This window comes from Carettochelys insculpta, chromosome 2, assembly GCF_033958435.1.
Source record: "Carettochelys insculpta isolate YL-2023 chromosome 2, ASM3395843v1, whole genome shotgun sequence".
In the NCBI taxonomy this organism is placed as follows: Eukaryota; Metazoa; Chordata; order Testudines; family Carettochelyidae; genus Carettochelys; species Carettochelys insculpta.
In genome coordinates, this window is record NC_134138.1 from 62,091,623 (window position 1) to 62,107,907 (window position 16,285).

The following is a 16,285-nucleotide window of genomic DNA, read 5'->3' on the forward strand; positions in this document are numbered from 1 at the left end:
TTGGCACAGACTGCAACATGATGACATGATTTTTTCTTAACTAAATGGCGTCATTGGCCTGCTGCTCTGAAAACACACGTGTATCTTCCACCAAAACAAATTGAAAATTATAGTCAACAAGCTACCAGGCATACTATTTAGCATTTATTGAGTTATCATCTGACAGAAAATATTAGGCTATGTAGAAGAAGGGATGAATTTAAATCCTGTGTGTGTAACTGATACAAATTGAAGTATGAAGTTAACTCTGTGCCCTGCACAAGACTGTAGGGAAGAAATGAATGTAGCAGGCGTTGGTATGTGTCTGAAATAACAAACCTCCTCCAGTAACACCACAAGAGACAGAGTGGGTTGGCAGAAGAAACCACGAGAGCAGAGAAGCTACAAAAGAGTGAAACCAGTTTTTCAAATTGTGAAGACTGGAAGAAAGCCACAAGAACAAATGCCCAGACTTACCACATGCAATCCCCTATAGTTCAGAGGAGCTGGACAGTGTGTAAATGCGGCAGAATTCAGCTTACAAATATACTCTCGGGTAAGCAAAACATGGAAATTGGGATAGAAATTGAAGAGTTAACCACAGAATAAGGCTGGGGGAAATCACATGAAAATGATGAGCAGTGTTTTGTATACAGACGTAAAAGGTCAGTTTTGGATCCCTGGAAAAAAAAATTCCCTTTCTAAATCTGAGAAGTTAAAAGGGTTTTGCCAGCCAGCTCGACCAGCCTGAGCAACCATTCTAAAATACTGTGTGCCACTGATTGAGCAGAATATTATGTCTTACTTCATGGGATATTTTAAATAAATGAAAAAACAGTGGGGAAAAAAAAAACCTCTATTCCAGGCTTTACTGCTACTCATTAGGATGAGGGGAGACAGTTCAATACCACTGATAGGCATTATATAAAACATAAGACAGTCACAGAAAAAATATCATTTTGCAGTCCATCTTTCCCATTATGCAAAATCTGCATACTTCAATGGCCATAAGTCAGCTGCAAATAACAGTATATTCCTACATAGATGTGAGTGGGACAAGAACATTGTTTGTGTCTTGGAGCACTGAACCAGCTGGTGATTTAATTTTTTCTCCCCATAGTCTAGTGCCTTTGCCCTATGATCATGCCTCCTCTGCTTTGCTTGATATCAGCTGGTCTGATGCTGGAATGAGGTCTATTAAACTGCGGTTCCATTTGTAAATGTTTCATCAAAGCTCCTGAATTTCTGGTAGCCAATAGATCTGAGCCTTTCTGAGAGGAGGAACAGCATGACCATATTTACTGCTGTTGCTATTCTGGGGGCTGTATGATGCTCTTCTCCCTCTGGCTGACCACTGCTTGACTGCTCATCTTTCCACACTCGCTCCAAAGCATGATAGGATGAAATTTAAAAAAAAAACAAAATTTACGGGTGATAAAGGCATTTTGCAAGTTTAAAATACTGTCTGTAAAGTATTTCTCAGTAACAGACATTAAAATAATCTGATCGGAGAGCATTTTACACGTGGCTTACATTAAAAACTACCACCCAAGTCTTTTTTTAAAAAAACACAGCTAGCTAGTTCAATAGATTGGTCACAGGGGCCTGGCTCCTCTATTTTGTGAGTTCAGATCTAAGACAAATTGGCAACGCTCGCAGCTCTCAAAGCCTGCTCTTCTCTATGAAGCGAGTCTTTGTCCAGTTGCAAATAGACAGAACGTAAGATCCATCTCTCTGTTACGGTTTTGCTTGTGCAATAAGGATTTACTTAAAAATCCTCTCCTCATGGGAAGAGATGAGATAAGGTGGTCACATTTTATTACGACATTCCATTGACAAATAGTTTAAAAACGTTAGTAAATGATTAATAGCTACTGTAAACACGGCAGAGACATAATTTATAAGTGTTATCAATGGTTATATGCAAATCAAGACTGGATGTCACAGATGGTTATGAACAACCTATGAACCCATTAGACTCTGATAGTTGACTAATGATTTATTTTAAAATTATTAGCCACGTTACAAGATATTTGTAAATGGAATCTTAATATATAGTGCAATCGAGACTAGGAAGAATTCTAGGTCTGTATGTAGAGTGCTAGTTGGATTTTATGTTAATTTCTAAGGCACCCGAATACTAGGGTGATATGAAAAATCTCAATAACTGACACGTTTTTTAGAATTCAGAGGCCAGATGATACATGAACACAAAATCTAAAATCCTCCCCCATTTAGAAGCCAAGTCACATTTGTAGAAAGAGTTGAGAAAATTCTCACTACAACTGTTAGCTCTTTTCTGTGCTTAAACTGATCATTTCAGCCTCCAGAGCTTTTAAGCGATCACCTTTTATATGTGTTAACATTTCTAAAATAAATGCAATCACCAGCCACAGTGGGGCTGTATAATGAAAGGGTAACTTTTGAAATCAGTGTGAAGGCACATCTCCATCTATAAAGGCACAATGAATTTATATCCAAGTTTATTTATACTGTCAACACCTAACTATAAAATATATAAACCCTAATTCTCTTCAGTTTCACTTATTCATAAGCACTAACTACATTATTGCTAACAGAGGTAAACATACATTAACTTTAACGATATAATTTGTGAGGCAGCAAAACACAATGAAAAAACTCTCAATCTCGAAAGATTTCACATGAACTGACACTAGTAAATTTTATATATTAATATAATCCCTTTTTTCAATTTTACTATGTTTTAACAATAACATGAAGCTACAGGCACATGGTAGTCTGGAATGATGGATTTAGGCCTATCTAAACATAATTTTAAGCAGTAATTTGAAAAATTCAAGATTATATAAAGTCTAATTGCAGATTAAGATAATTTGGAACAGGGCATATTAGGGACAGTCAAGGTTTTTCTGAAGTGGCTAGTATTTTAGGTGCCCAACCACAGACTCTTTATAGGCACCTGACCTTCAAGAAGTATTGAACTCCCACACTTTGAAAATCAGGTCCTATTCTAGTCTTTCAAGATCAACACCCGAAAACTGAAGCATCCAAAATCACTGTCTTGGCCTCTATATTAATTGTTGGCATGCGTCTGGCATTCTGGGGAACATCAGCCTCACAGATCCTCCAGTTTTTTTGGTTTGGATGGAGGATCCGCTTCCCATTGCCATCCCAAACAAAAATCTTATTGCTTTTCAAAAGAGGGCATATTTAGCAAAATACTTCTAATGCTATCATCTCATATAAAACAAAATGCATGGGAAACCAAACTGTCAAACAAAATTCACTACTGACTCCTTACATCAGGTTTTACACATCTTTCATTCAAATGATGGCTCCAAACATCAAAACTAGCATATACAGACATCATGTGACATAATAACTCTAGAAAATTTGAAGGTCCAAAACTAAAGAACAGATAAAACAGATCCTTATTCTATATGTAACCAATTTCTCTCTTTTATAGAGGTGTCTATAGATATATTTATCATCATACCTACTGAGGGCCCCACCGGACACACTTGCAATTCCTGATGTGATTGTTGGTCTTCAAAGGGGGAGCTTAAAAACCGAGCACCTAGGTCAACTGCCGGGCTGTTAGGAAGAACAGACTTTGAGTTCTCATTCTCATAGAGAAGGCCAGCCAGGATGAAGAAGTGGGGATGACTAAGGATGGAAGGACTGCATTTCTTTGTTTTTGGACTTTTAATACCCTGGAAGGGCTAGAATAGTTAAGGGACCTAACTGGCAGGGAAATTACATCATTGTGGAAGATACTGAAGGGTGAGTAGTGGAAGACCAGGAGTGAAACATAGTCAGGACCTGTGCTGCACTGTGCCTTTACGTAAGGAAGTATAAGGGAAAGAAATATGGCCACAACAGTCATGTCTAAATGGGTGCTTAACACAGCACTGCTGCCAGCAGCACTATGCTAATGAGGTTTCTAAAAATTGCAAATGGTTGTCCATAAGCATACCTGTATGAGATTTCACTGTTGACAAAGGATGGCGCCAGCAGTAAGGAGGCCGTGTGGACATGCCTCTGCCAGCTAAACCCCACTCAGCTGCCAGTCTGTTATGCCTGAGGGGCAGAGAGAGGGTTTAACTGGCAGAGTCACATCCACACGGCCTCTGTACGGTCAGTGCCACCTATGCAAATTAGCCACACGAGTTTGCAAATAGGCAACCATTTGCAATTTCTGGAAACTTCATTAGCACAGCACTGATGGCAGCAGCACTGTGTTAAGCACCCATTTGGACATGACCAACATGTCTAATACAATATAAGTTACCCATATAAAATGTTACACTTTTAGCTATTTCAAAACATAGAATCATAGAACACTAGAGTGGAAGGGACCTCAAGAGGTCCTCACAGCAGGACCAAGCACTGTCCAGACCATCCCTGAGAGATGTCTATCTAACCAGTTCTTACATATCTCCAGTGGTGGAGATTTCACAACCTCCTAACCAATTTATTCCAGTGTTTAACCACCCTGACAGGAAGATTTTCTTAATGGCCAACCTAAACCTCCCTTGCTGCAGTTTGAGCCCATTGCTTCTTGTCCTATCCTCAGAGGCCTAGAAGAACAATTTCTCCGCCTCCTCCTTGTAACCTTTTAGGTACCTGAAAACTGCTATCATGTCCCTCTAAGTCTTCTCTTTCCTAAACTAAACAAGCCCAGTTATTTCAGTCTTCCCTCATAGTTCATGTTCTCTAGATCTCTAATCATTCTTGTTGCTCTTCTCTGGACCTTCACCAATTACTCCACATCTTTCTTGAAATGTGGTGTCCAGAACTGGACACAGTACTCCAACTGAGGCCTAATGAGCACTGGTAGAGTGGAAGAATAACTTCCCATGTCTTGCTCTCAATGCTCCAGTTAATGCATCCCAGAATCATGGCTGCTTTTTTTGCAATAGCATCACACTGTTGACTCATATTGAGGTTGTGGTCCACTATAACCCCTAAATCCCTTTCCACAGTACTCCTTCCTAGACAGTTACTTTCCATTTTATATGTATGAAAGTGATTGTTCCTTCCTAAGTGGAATACTTTGCATTTGCCTTATTAAACTTCATCCTATTTACCTCAAACCATTTCTCTAGTTTGTCCACATCATTTTGAGTTCTGACCCTATCCTCTAAAGCAACTTAATAAGAATACTCTTTATGCCAATATCAACATCATTGATGAAGATATTGAATAGAACCAGTCCCAAAACAGACCCTTGTGGAACCCCACTTGTTATGACCTTCCAGTGTGACTGTGAACTATTAATAACTACACTCTAAGAATGGTTATCCAGCCAGTTATGCACCCACCTTACAGAAGCCCCATTTAAGGAGTATTTGCCTAATTTATTGACAAGAAAATCATGTGAGACCATATCAAATGCCTTACTAATGTCTAGGAATACCACATCCATTGCATCTCCCTTATCCACAAGACTTGCTATCCTGTTAAAGAAACCTATTGCATTGGTCTAGCATGATTTGTTTTTCACAAATCCATGCTGGCTGTTACCTATTACCTTATTTTATTCTAGATGTTTGCAAATGAATTCCTTAATTACTTGATCTATTATCTTTTCCAGCACAGAAATTAAACTGACTGGTCTGTAGTTTCCTGGGTTGTCCTTTTTTCCCTTTTTATGGACAGGCACTGTATTTGCCCTTTTCCAGTCTTCTGGAATCCCTCCTGACTTCCAAGACTTTTCAAAGATGATAGCTAAAGGTTCCAATACCTTCTCTATCCAGTCCTTGAGTATTCTAGGATGCATTTCATCAGGCCTGGGTGACTTGCAGACATCTAATTTTTCTAAGTAATTTTTAACTTTTTTTTTTTAATTTTATCCTCTAAACATACCCCCTTCCCACTACCATTCACCATGTTACACATTTCTGCATCAGACTTCTTGGTGAAGACCAAAACAAAGAAGTCATAAAGCACTTCTGCCATTTCCAAATTTCCTATTGTTTCTCTCTCCCCACGGAGCAGAGGACCTACCCTGTCCTTGGTCTTCCTCTTGCTTCTAATATACTTATAGACTGTCTTCTTGTTACCCTTTAGCTCTCTAGCTAGTCTGAGCTCGTTTTGTGCCTTTGCCTTTCTAATCTTGCCCCTGCATACCTGTATTGTTTGTTTATAGTCATCCTTTGTAATTTCTCCTAATTTCCACTTTTTGTATGACTCTTTTTTTATTTTGAGATCATGCAATATCTCCTGGCTAAGCCAACGCAGTTTTCCACCATACTTTCCATCCATCCTATGCATCAGTATAGCTTGCTTTTTGACCCTTAATAATGTTCCTTTGAAAATCTGCCAACTCTCTTCAGTTGTTTTTCCTCTTAGTCTTGCTTCCCATGCGACCTTACCTACCAGCTCTCTGAGTTTACCAAAATCTGCCTTCCTGAAATCCATTGCCTCTATTTTTCTGTTCTCTCTTTCACCCTTTCTTAGAATCATGAACTCTATTTTTTCATGATCACTTTCTCCCAAGCTACCTTCCCCTTTCAAATTTTCAACCAGTTCCTCCTTATTTCTTAAAATCAAACCTAAAACAGCTTCCCCCCCAGTAGCTTTTTCCATCTTCTGGGGGAAAAAAATTGTTGTCAATGCAGTCCAAGAACTTTCTGGATAGTCTGTGCTTCGCTGTGTTAATTTCCCAACATACATCTGGATAGCTGAAGTCCCAATTCACCACCAAATCCTACGCTTTGGATAACAGAGCAAAGCCCCTTTATGCAACAAGAGACAAAGCAGATACACATTTTGTGATTGTACCAGTCATCAGTAGGACAAGAACATTTACTATGGATACAACATCTGTTATACTTCTTATTTTTGTACTGACTAAGATAGTAGAACTATGGTATTTTAGAAAAAAAAACTGTCTATTTTCAGATTTGGACTGATCCTGCAAGACGCAAAAATCTTCAAAACCAGAAGTTAGTCAGACTAAGCCTAATTCAATACCTCACTTGTGGCAGGACAGAGTTCATAATGTCAATCACAATTACTACAGTATGATTTGTAGGGCTGTCAAAACAGTTAAAAAATTAACCATGATTATCGCAAGATTAAAAAACGCATGATTAACTGCAGCTTTAATCACAGTGTTAAACAACAAGAGATACTAATTTAAATTTATTGTAAGTACTTTTGGATGTTTTTTCAATCTTTTCAAATACATTTTTTCAATTACAACACAGAATACAGAAACTGATGAAGTAGCTTTTACCCACCACAGTTTATTACATAATAAATAAAATTGATAGTCTTGAAGGTGCTACAGGACTGCTTGGTTTTATGAAGCTACAGACTAATATGACTATCCCTCTGAGACAGAATACAAAGTAGATAATGCTTGCTTTATATTATTTTTATTACAAATATTTACACTGTAAAAAATAGTATCCTAGTTCACCTTAAACACGTACAGTAGTGCAATCTCTTTATTGTGGAAGTATGCTTTCAAACATAGAATTTGTTTCACTTAACGGCAGTCAAAAACAAAACAATGCAAAACTTTTGTGCCCACGAGTCCACTCAATACTACTTCTTGTTCAGCCAATTGCTAAGATACAAAATTCTGTTTATATTTATGGGAGACAATACTGCTAGCTACAAGTGAGAACAGGAGCTCATTGGGCACTTTTGTAGCTGGCATTGCAAGGTATTTTCATGCCAGATATGCTATGCATTTGTATGCCCCTTCATGCTTGGTCCACATGCTTGGTCCACTGATGATGCTCATTAAAAAAAAGCGTTAATTAAATTTACAAGTGAATAGTTGGGGTAGAATTGTACTGTGTCCGGTATCATGGTTTTACCCATTGTCTATTATATTTTTTATATTATGGCAATCTTGGGTGATAACCCAGCATATGTTGTTTGAGAACATTTTTATTGCTGATGTGACAAAATGAAGAAAAAGGAATCAATATGAGATTTCTAAAGACAGAAAAAGCACATGACCACTGATTTAAGACTCTGAAGTGGAACATGCTATCAGAAGTTTTAAAAGTTTGGAAACCATAGAACCCGAGCCATCAAAAAAGAGTATCAACCTTTGTTGTTGGAAGTTGACTCAGTTGATGAAAATGAATATGCATCAGACTGCACTAGTTTGGACAGTTATACAGCAGAAGCTATCATCAACATGGAAGATTGTCCTCTGGAATGGTGGTCGAAACATGAAGAGACATATGAATATTTAGCATATCTGGCACAAAAATACTTTTCAATGCAAGAAACAACATTGCCATACAAATGCCAGTTCTCCCTTAGAGGCAGCACTTTAAATAAGGAGAAGGTAGCATCATCTCCCATAAATATAAACAGACTTCTTTGCCTCAGCAATTAACTGAACAAGAAGTAGGACTGACTCCAAAGTTTTATGCTTTTTGGGTTTTGAGTGCAGTTACATAACAAAAAAAACCAAAAAATAACCTACATTTATAAATTGCACTTTCACAATAAAGAGATTGCACTGCATTACTTGTATGAGGTTAATTGAAAAAGAACTATTTTTTCTGTTTATCTTTTTATAAGTGCAAATATTTGCAACAAAAAAACATAAAGTGAGCACTGTATAGTTTGTATTGTGTTGTAACTGAAATCAAACTATTTGCAGATGGAGAAAAGCATCCAAAAATCTATAATAAACTTAAATTGGCATTTTATTTTTTAACAGTGCAACTGAAACTGCTATCAATTTTAATCACATTAATTCCAGCGATTAACTCAAAACAAATTAACCTCCGTTTGGCAGCCCTAATGTTTTGATACAGAAATTATAGGTTGAACCTCTTTAGTCTGGCACCCTGAGGCCCTGATTGATACCAAACCAAGAATTTGTCAAATCCCAGGAGGTCATTATTGTCTAGCAGCATAACCAACACTTCCATGGCTTACTGGGCTCTTAGAAAACATTTAGGGGTAAATTAAAGCTAAATAACAGCACAGAACACAGAGCCAGGACTGGTGGCTATAAATATACTTTATGGAACTATGGAAAATTTAACCACCCATGTTAAGTGGACAACTAGCAAACTAATATCGTGCCGGACCACTAATGTTGCTGGACCAGAGAGTGCTGCACTAAATTTAGAGGTTCAACCTGTTTATGCTCTTGCCTGTAACTGGTGACAAATGGGGCCTGCTTTATACTTTGTACACTCCTAAGCATATCATCTTCCTATCAGCAGCTCACCCCGCCTACAGGTGACCTTCATATTTTCCACATAAAAAGGAAACAAAAAGAAACCATTTAAATATTTAGTCAGTACAGTAGCAAAATATACACCATTCAAACAATCACATGCACAACATGCAGGGTCCCCAGATGACTATGGCTTGGAGCTCTGAGGGGAGCCCCTACTTTGGAGGTTCAGGGGCCCTATGCTATACAGGAGCTGTGGAGGAGCTCCCCACTGCTGATGGTGGCTCAGAATTATAGGTGCCTCACTGCCCATGGCAGCTGCTGGGTGCTCCACCACTCACAGTGACTGGGAGGTGCAGGATGCCCCATTTTGCATGACAATCCCCACCACTATCCCTGAGCTGCAGGGAGCCCCACTGCCCAGCAACAGCAGGTCACTGAAGAATGTGCTCATCACTCATGGTGTCTCAGAGCTCCAAACAGCTGTGAGTGGCAGGAGTACTCCACCACTTTTAATTTCAGGCACCCTGCCCTACCACCACAACTGCCCAGTGCCCCGCCACACGCAGATGCCCCCCATTACCCTCAGTAAATACAATCCATAAGGGAAGTAATTATGTTACTTTCTCAACTTTGCTTCTCAATGGAACGCCAGCTGATCTCTCCTGGTACTGCCAAAGTCTGGTGATGTGTTCTGAATCGTAGGTCTGGAAGAAACCTCAGGAGGTCTCATAGTCCAGCCCCTACACTCATGGAAGGACCCAATACCGTCTAGAGAAGGGGTCTTAAACTCATGGTCTGTGGGCCATGCCTGGCTGGAGCAGTTACACGATCTAGCCTGGGAGAGCCAGCAGGCTTGGGGAAGGAGAAGCTGTCCGTTCCCATGCCCCAAGCCCTGCCTTCTCCCACCACCACCCTTCCTCCTCTCCCCATTGCACTTTGTCACCTAGGGACATGGCCTTGGGGATCGGGGGGCGGGGAGGCAGCAGCAGAGGTTGAGCCGCTGACCGCCCTGTGGTGGCAGGGGCTGTAGAGAAGTGCAGCACACTCAGTGAGCGCATTTGCTCTGCTACCCTGCAACTCCAGACACTGTGGGGACGAAAAGGGGGCCTGATCGCAGCTGTTGCTCCATGCCAAGCTGTCTCAATAATCCCTGAGGCTGTGCCCCTCAGGGATGAGGTGCAATAGTGGGAGGGGTCAAGGCGCTGGCAGGAGGTAGTGGGGCTTGGAGCACGGGAAAAGACAAACCTCCCCTCCCTCACACCCTGGTGCTCCTGGGCCAGACTGTACAACTGCTCCAGCCAGGGATGGCCCACAAGCCATGAGTTTGAGATCCACGATCTAGACCAGCGACAGGTGTTTGTCCAACCTGCTCTTAAGAACTCCTAATGTTTTTCCTAATGCCCAGCCTAAACCTCCTTTGCTGCACTTTAAGCCAATTGCCTCTTGTCCTATCATCAGAAGTTAAGGAGAACATTTTCCCCCATCTCCTTGTAACTAGCTTTTAGTTATCTGAAAGTTGTTTTCATGTCTCCTCTCAGTCTTCACTTCTTCAGATGAAATAAACCATTTTTTCTCAATCTTCCCTCGTAGGTCATGTTTTCTAGATCCTTAATCCTTTTTGTTGCTCTTCTCTTGAACTTCTTCCACTTGGTCCACTTCATTCCTGAAATATAACACTCAGATAGAACACAATACTCCAGTTGAGGCCTAATCAGTGCAGAATAGAGAAGAAGAGTTACTTCTTGTGTCTTACTGATAACACACCTGCCACTACATCCCAGAATGATGTTTCCTTTTTTTGAAAACAGTTTTACATTATTGACTCATATTTAGCTTGCGGTCCACTGCGAACCTCAGATTCTTTTTTGTGGTGCTCCTTCCTAGGCAATCATTTCCCCTTTTGTATGTGTGACACTTCTATTCCCAAGTGAAATTCTTTGCATTCGTTCTTATTGAATTTCTTCCTATTTACTTCAGACCATTTCTCCAGTTTGTCCAGATCATTTTGAATTTTAGTTCTATCCTCCAAAGAACTTGCAACCTCTCCCACCTTGGTATCATCTGCAAACTTTAGAAGTGTGCGCTCTATACCATTTGCTACATCAGTGACAAAGATATTGAACAGAACCAGATTCAGAACTGATACCTGGTGGACCTCACTCATTATGCCCTTCCAGCATGACTGTGAACCATTGATAACTATGAGAATGCTTATCCAACCAGTTATGCACCCTCTTCATAGTAGCTCTATCGAAGTTATATTTTTCGAGTTTATTTATGAGAAGATCATGTGAGAAAGTATCAAACGCTTTAATAAAGTCAAGATATACCACATCTACCACTTCCCCCGTAACCACAGGGCTTGTACGCAATCAAAGAAACTCATCTAGTTGGTTTGACATGATTTGTTCTTTAAAAATCCATGCTGTTACTTATCACCTTATCTTCCAGATGTTAGCAAATTGATTGTTTAATTATTTGCTCTATTATCTTTCCTTGTAAAGAAGGTAAGCTGACTTGTCTGTAATTCCCCAAGTTGTCCTTATTTCCTTCTCATAGATGGACACTAATTTTGCCCTTTTCCAGTCTTCTGGAATCTCTCCTGTCTTCCACAACTTTTCAAAGATAATTGCTAATGGCTCAGATATCTCCTCAGTCAGCTCCCTGAGTATTCTCGGACACATTTCATTAGACCCTGGTGACTGGAAGACATCTAACTTGATTAAGTAATTTTTAATTTGTTCTTTCCCTATTTTGACCTCTGTTCCTACCTCACTGTCATTCATTATGTTAGATATCAATCAACCACCAACATTCTTGGTGAAATCTGAAAGAAAGTCATTAAATTTTCTGTCATTTCTACCCTTTCCTGTTGTTTCCCCTCTTGAGCAACTGGTCTAACCTGTCCTTGGTCTTTCTCTTCCTTCTAATGTATTTGTACAATGTTTTCTTGTTACTCTTCGGACACATCTACCCTAGCAAGTTCTTTTGGAAAATCTGGCCCTTTTTCGAAAGAACACACAGCCTGTCCACACGCAAAATGAGCTCTATTGATCCAAAATTGAAAGAATGTGGGTCTTCTTCTGGAAGTCCCCTTCCACTTCCAGATCAGAAAAAGCACCTTTTTTCAAAAGCTTCTTTAGAAAAAAAAGCATGTGTAGATGCTCCATGTGCATTTTTTCGAAAAAGCAGTTCTCGTGATACCATATTTTTTTCAGTTCCTGGCCTGTTCTTTCCAAAGAGCAGGGGCTGCGTGGACACTCTCTATCGAAAGACCAGACTGATCTTTTGATCTGCTCTTTTGTGTATGTAGACACGTTTTTTCGAAAGAAGATCTTCCGGATGACCATCTTTTGAAAGTTTGCTGCAGTGTAGGTATGGCCTTCATGTCTCTAACTAGTCCGAGCTCATTTTTGTGACTTCCCTTTCTAATTTTGCCCTTACATATTTGTATTATTTGTTTATATTTATTGTTTGTAATTTGACCTAGTTTTCCACTTTTTGTAAGACTCATTTTTAATATTTCTATCATTCAAGATCTGCTAATTGAGTCAAAGCGTTCTCTTGCCATGCTTCCTTCTGTTCACAGTGGAATAGTTTGCTCTTGCACCCTCAATAATGTCTCTCTGAAAAACTGCTAACAGCATTCAATTGTTTTTCTTCTGAGACTTGTGTCCCAGGGGAATTTTACACACCAATTCCCTGAGTGTGCTAATGTCTCCTTGAAGTCCATTCTGTTTTGTTGTTCTACCTTCTATCATGCATTAAAATCTCGACTCTTCCATTTCATGATCTTTCACCCAAGCTGCCTTCTACTTTCAATTTCTCAAGCCTACATGACAAAATCAAATCTAAAACTGCCTCTCCCCAATAGCTTATTCCATCTTCTGAAACAAAAAATTGCCTCCAAGAACTTGTTCGATAACTTGTTAGAACTTGTGCCCCGCTGTGTTATTTTCCCAACAGATGTCTGTGTAGTTCAAGTCTCCATCACCACCATATCCTGTGCTTTGGATGACTGTGCTAATTGTTTAAAAAAGCCTCATCCACCATTTCTTTCTGGTTAGGTGATCATGGTAAGGGTCTACTGCAGACATCACCCTTGCTTTTCACAGCTTTTATCCTTACCTAGAGACTTAGGTCTGTCTCATATTTTCATCTTAACTTCAATCCAAGTGAATATATTTTCAACGTATAAGGCAACACTTCCTGCCTTTTTTCCCATTTGTCCTTCCTGAGCAAGCTGTACCCTTTTATGCCAATATTACAGCCATGTGCATTATTCATCTGTGATGCCAACTATGTCACCATTGTGTTTATTTATTAGTATTTTGAGTTATTCCTGCTTATTCCTCCAACTTCTTGATTCAGACATCTAAGATACTGATTTGATCACCCCATTTTGTCTTATCGCTATCTTATCCCTGTGAGAGCAGCCAATGCTCCCTCCAAATTCTGACCTTCTTCCTAGGTCTCCATGTTTTTAACTTACCTATGGGCTTTTGTCACTTGTCCCCTTCAAACCAGTTTAAAGCCCTACTCACTAGGTTAGCCGGTTTGTCTCCAACTATGCTCTTCTCCTGCCTCTATTGGTGGACCCCACCTCTGGTTAGCAGTTCTTCCTGGAACCGCATCCCATGGCCAAGACCTCCAGGCAACATCATCCTTGCAGGTAGGTATTTACCTCCAAGATGTGTCTGTGTCTGCCTGGCCCCTTACCCTTGACCATAAGATTGAAGAAAACACCCATTTGTGTTCCCAACTTTTTTTACCCTTCCTCCCAGAGCCCTGTAGTTATGTCTGACCTACCAAGGCTCATACCTCGCAGTCACAATGGTTGCCAACATGGATGAGTAACATGAGGAATTAGTCACAGGGACAGATGATCCTTGGCAATCCCACCATAATCTCTCAGATATAGGTCCCTGGTAGGCAGCATACCCACAAAGATGCCATTTCAGGGTAACAGATGAGTGCCTTCATCCCCCTCACAATAATTAGCAACCATCACTACCCAACATTTCCTCGCAACAGTGGTGGCTGCAATTCTTCCAGCCACCAGTGTACGTGGCTTCTTTTCCTACACCTTTGGGGGTGTGATTCCTCATCACTTGGTAGACGTTACATTACAGTTCTCCATCACTATGGTGGGTGGGTTGGGGATAGGTGTGGTGCCCTGCCTGCTACCAGAAGTAACCAACTCACTGTCCTCCCTTGACTGCTTGACCACATTTCTTACAAGGCCCTGGTCATGTCTTGCATCCTACAGCCCCTTCCCTGAGCTTCATCTCCTTGTTTGTGGGTTGGTCCTCAGATCAATAAGGTCCTCCCCTTCCAGGGAAGTCAAAGTCCTTCCGAACTAGCTGTCTGGCTGGTATTCCCAGTGGCTGACAAGAGAACACTACCCTGTCCTCTACACTGGGTTCAAGCCCAGGAACCCTATAACAAGCAGACAAAGTCTGTACAGTCCCACTCCTTGCTGCTGTTTCCCTGGGATTTTTCATACCTATCTAGCTTCACCCTCTGTATTTGCCAGCTCAAGCACCCATCTCACAGAGTGACTGTAGACTACTTTCTTGCGTCCTGCTGCTGCTCACAGATGTTGGGCCTTATAGAAGCCCCTCCTGTTCCTACCCAACTATGATAATTTCCAGTTAGTGGCCTGCTCCCTGTGTCTTCAGCCTGGGCAGTTACTTGGGGGCCTACCTAGCCACTCAATCCCTACAGACCTTGTGTGGAGTGGGCATCGTATTCACATTCCTGAGCATATGCATTGAAAATCATTTGTCTTTTTTCTCTTTTTGCAGGACATACTATGGTGTGGACATGGCAGCAAAGAGTGATATTTTTGTGACTAATGTATGTGATATTCCATTTGTACAAACCAATATGTTCCTGTCTATGGCAAATAGACATCAGTCAATTGTACTAGGTATAGTCATAACTAAACATACATGTGTACATTTATTAATTTTGTTTCTTAATGTAAAATGTTGCACACCACCATGGAGTCAGGAAAGAATTTTCTATTTGTCTTTGAGTTCTCTCATATAAAGGCTTTTATGCCACTTTTAATCCTTTCCCCAGAGTCCCAGCCTCCACAACCAGCTAAGGATCTGCTTCCATATGGCAATACAGTTTTGAGAATCACAAAGGTTTTAAACTGCTCAAGTAAACCCTGATTCAGCAGTCTGTGTCTATTCCATACAGCATTAAAGAATATACTGTACTGTACTTAAATATTTTATTTTAATAGTGGCTAGGTGCTTGATCCTTCAAAGTGCTCAGTTCTCTGGTGCTAGTCTGGTAAAGCATTAAGCATATGCATAACTATAAGCTCATAAGTAGTAGGACTACACAAATACTTAAAGTTATATACACGCTTAAATTCCTTGCTGAATTAGGGTCTAAGAGCCTAATTTTCACCAATACAAAAATTCCTCATATGGGTAGTCCCACTGACTTCAATCACACTACTACAGGTAGAATGTCTCTGGCCTAGGGTGCTCTGGTCCAGAAGGACCATGGATGTTGCTGCACCAGAGAGCCCCAGTGGCTGGGAGCACAGGCTGGCCATGAGTCGAGTGGCAAAGGGGCCAGCAGATGGGAACAGAAATGGTTTGACTGCAGAGGGGCTGGTGGGCTGATGGCCAGGAGTGCTACTAGGGCTGAGGCTGGCAGCTGGGAGGGGAGCCCACTGGCTGGGAGGCTAGTGACCCTCCAGAAGACCCTGTGTGCCAGCAGCAGAGGGATCAGCATTCACCTCCCCTGGCTTGGCAGACTCCCTCCTTTAGTCAGGTCCTGAGTGTGCCAGACCAGGAAGGTCCAACCTTTAGCTTTAATAATGGTGTATGTGCTGTTACCTATAAATTGGTAATCACTACTTTCCAGCTTGCATAATTAAAGTACTATATAATAATTTTAGTCCCTAACACATGAATAAAAAACCCACTTATTATTCATTATTAAAGCCACAGCTGAATTAAACAGTTTGAAATATCAAAGGTTCCTTCACCCTCAGTAAGAAACAGGCCTTTGTTAAGTTAGACAAAAATATTTAATAAAGTTAAAATCAATTATATTCATTGCTTGTGAAACTGCATCACAATTGTTCAACTCAATACAATCATAAGGTTGTACATTTGCGAAAGTCCG

The 16,285-nt window shown here is 40.5% G+C and overlaps 1 protein-coding gene and 1 long non-coding RNA gene across 3 annotated transcripts in view; one reads left to right on the forward strand and one right to left on the reverse strand.

The window, feature by feature from the left end:
* Positions 1-16,285, reverse strand: part of GDAP1 (ganglioside induced differentiation associated protein 1) — a 74,820-nt gene that overhangs the window by 55,968 nt on the left and 2,567 nt on the right. The window lies entirely within an intron of this gene.
* LOC142009272 (uncharacterized) lies at positions 364-15,364 on the forward strand. The gene is made up of 2 exons (XR_012644406.1): positions 364-535; positions 14,938-15,364. It is a non-coding gene; the product is annotated as an uncharacterized LOC142009272 (long non-coding RNA).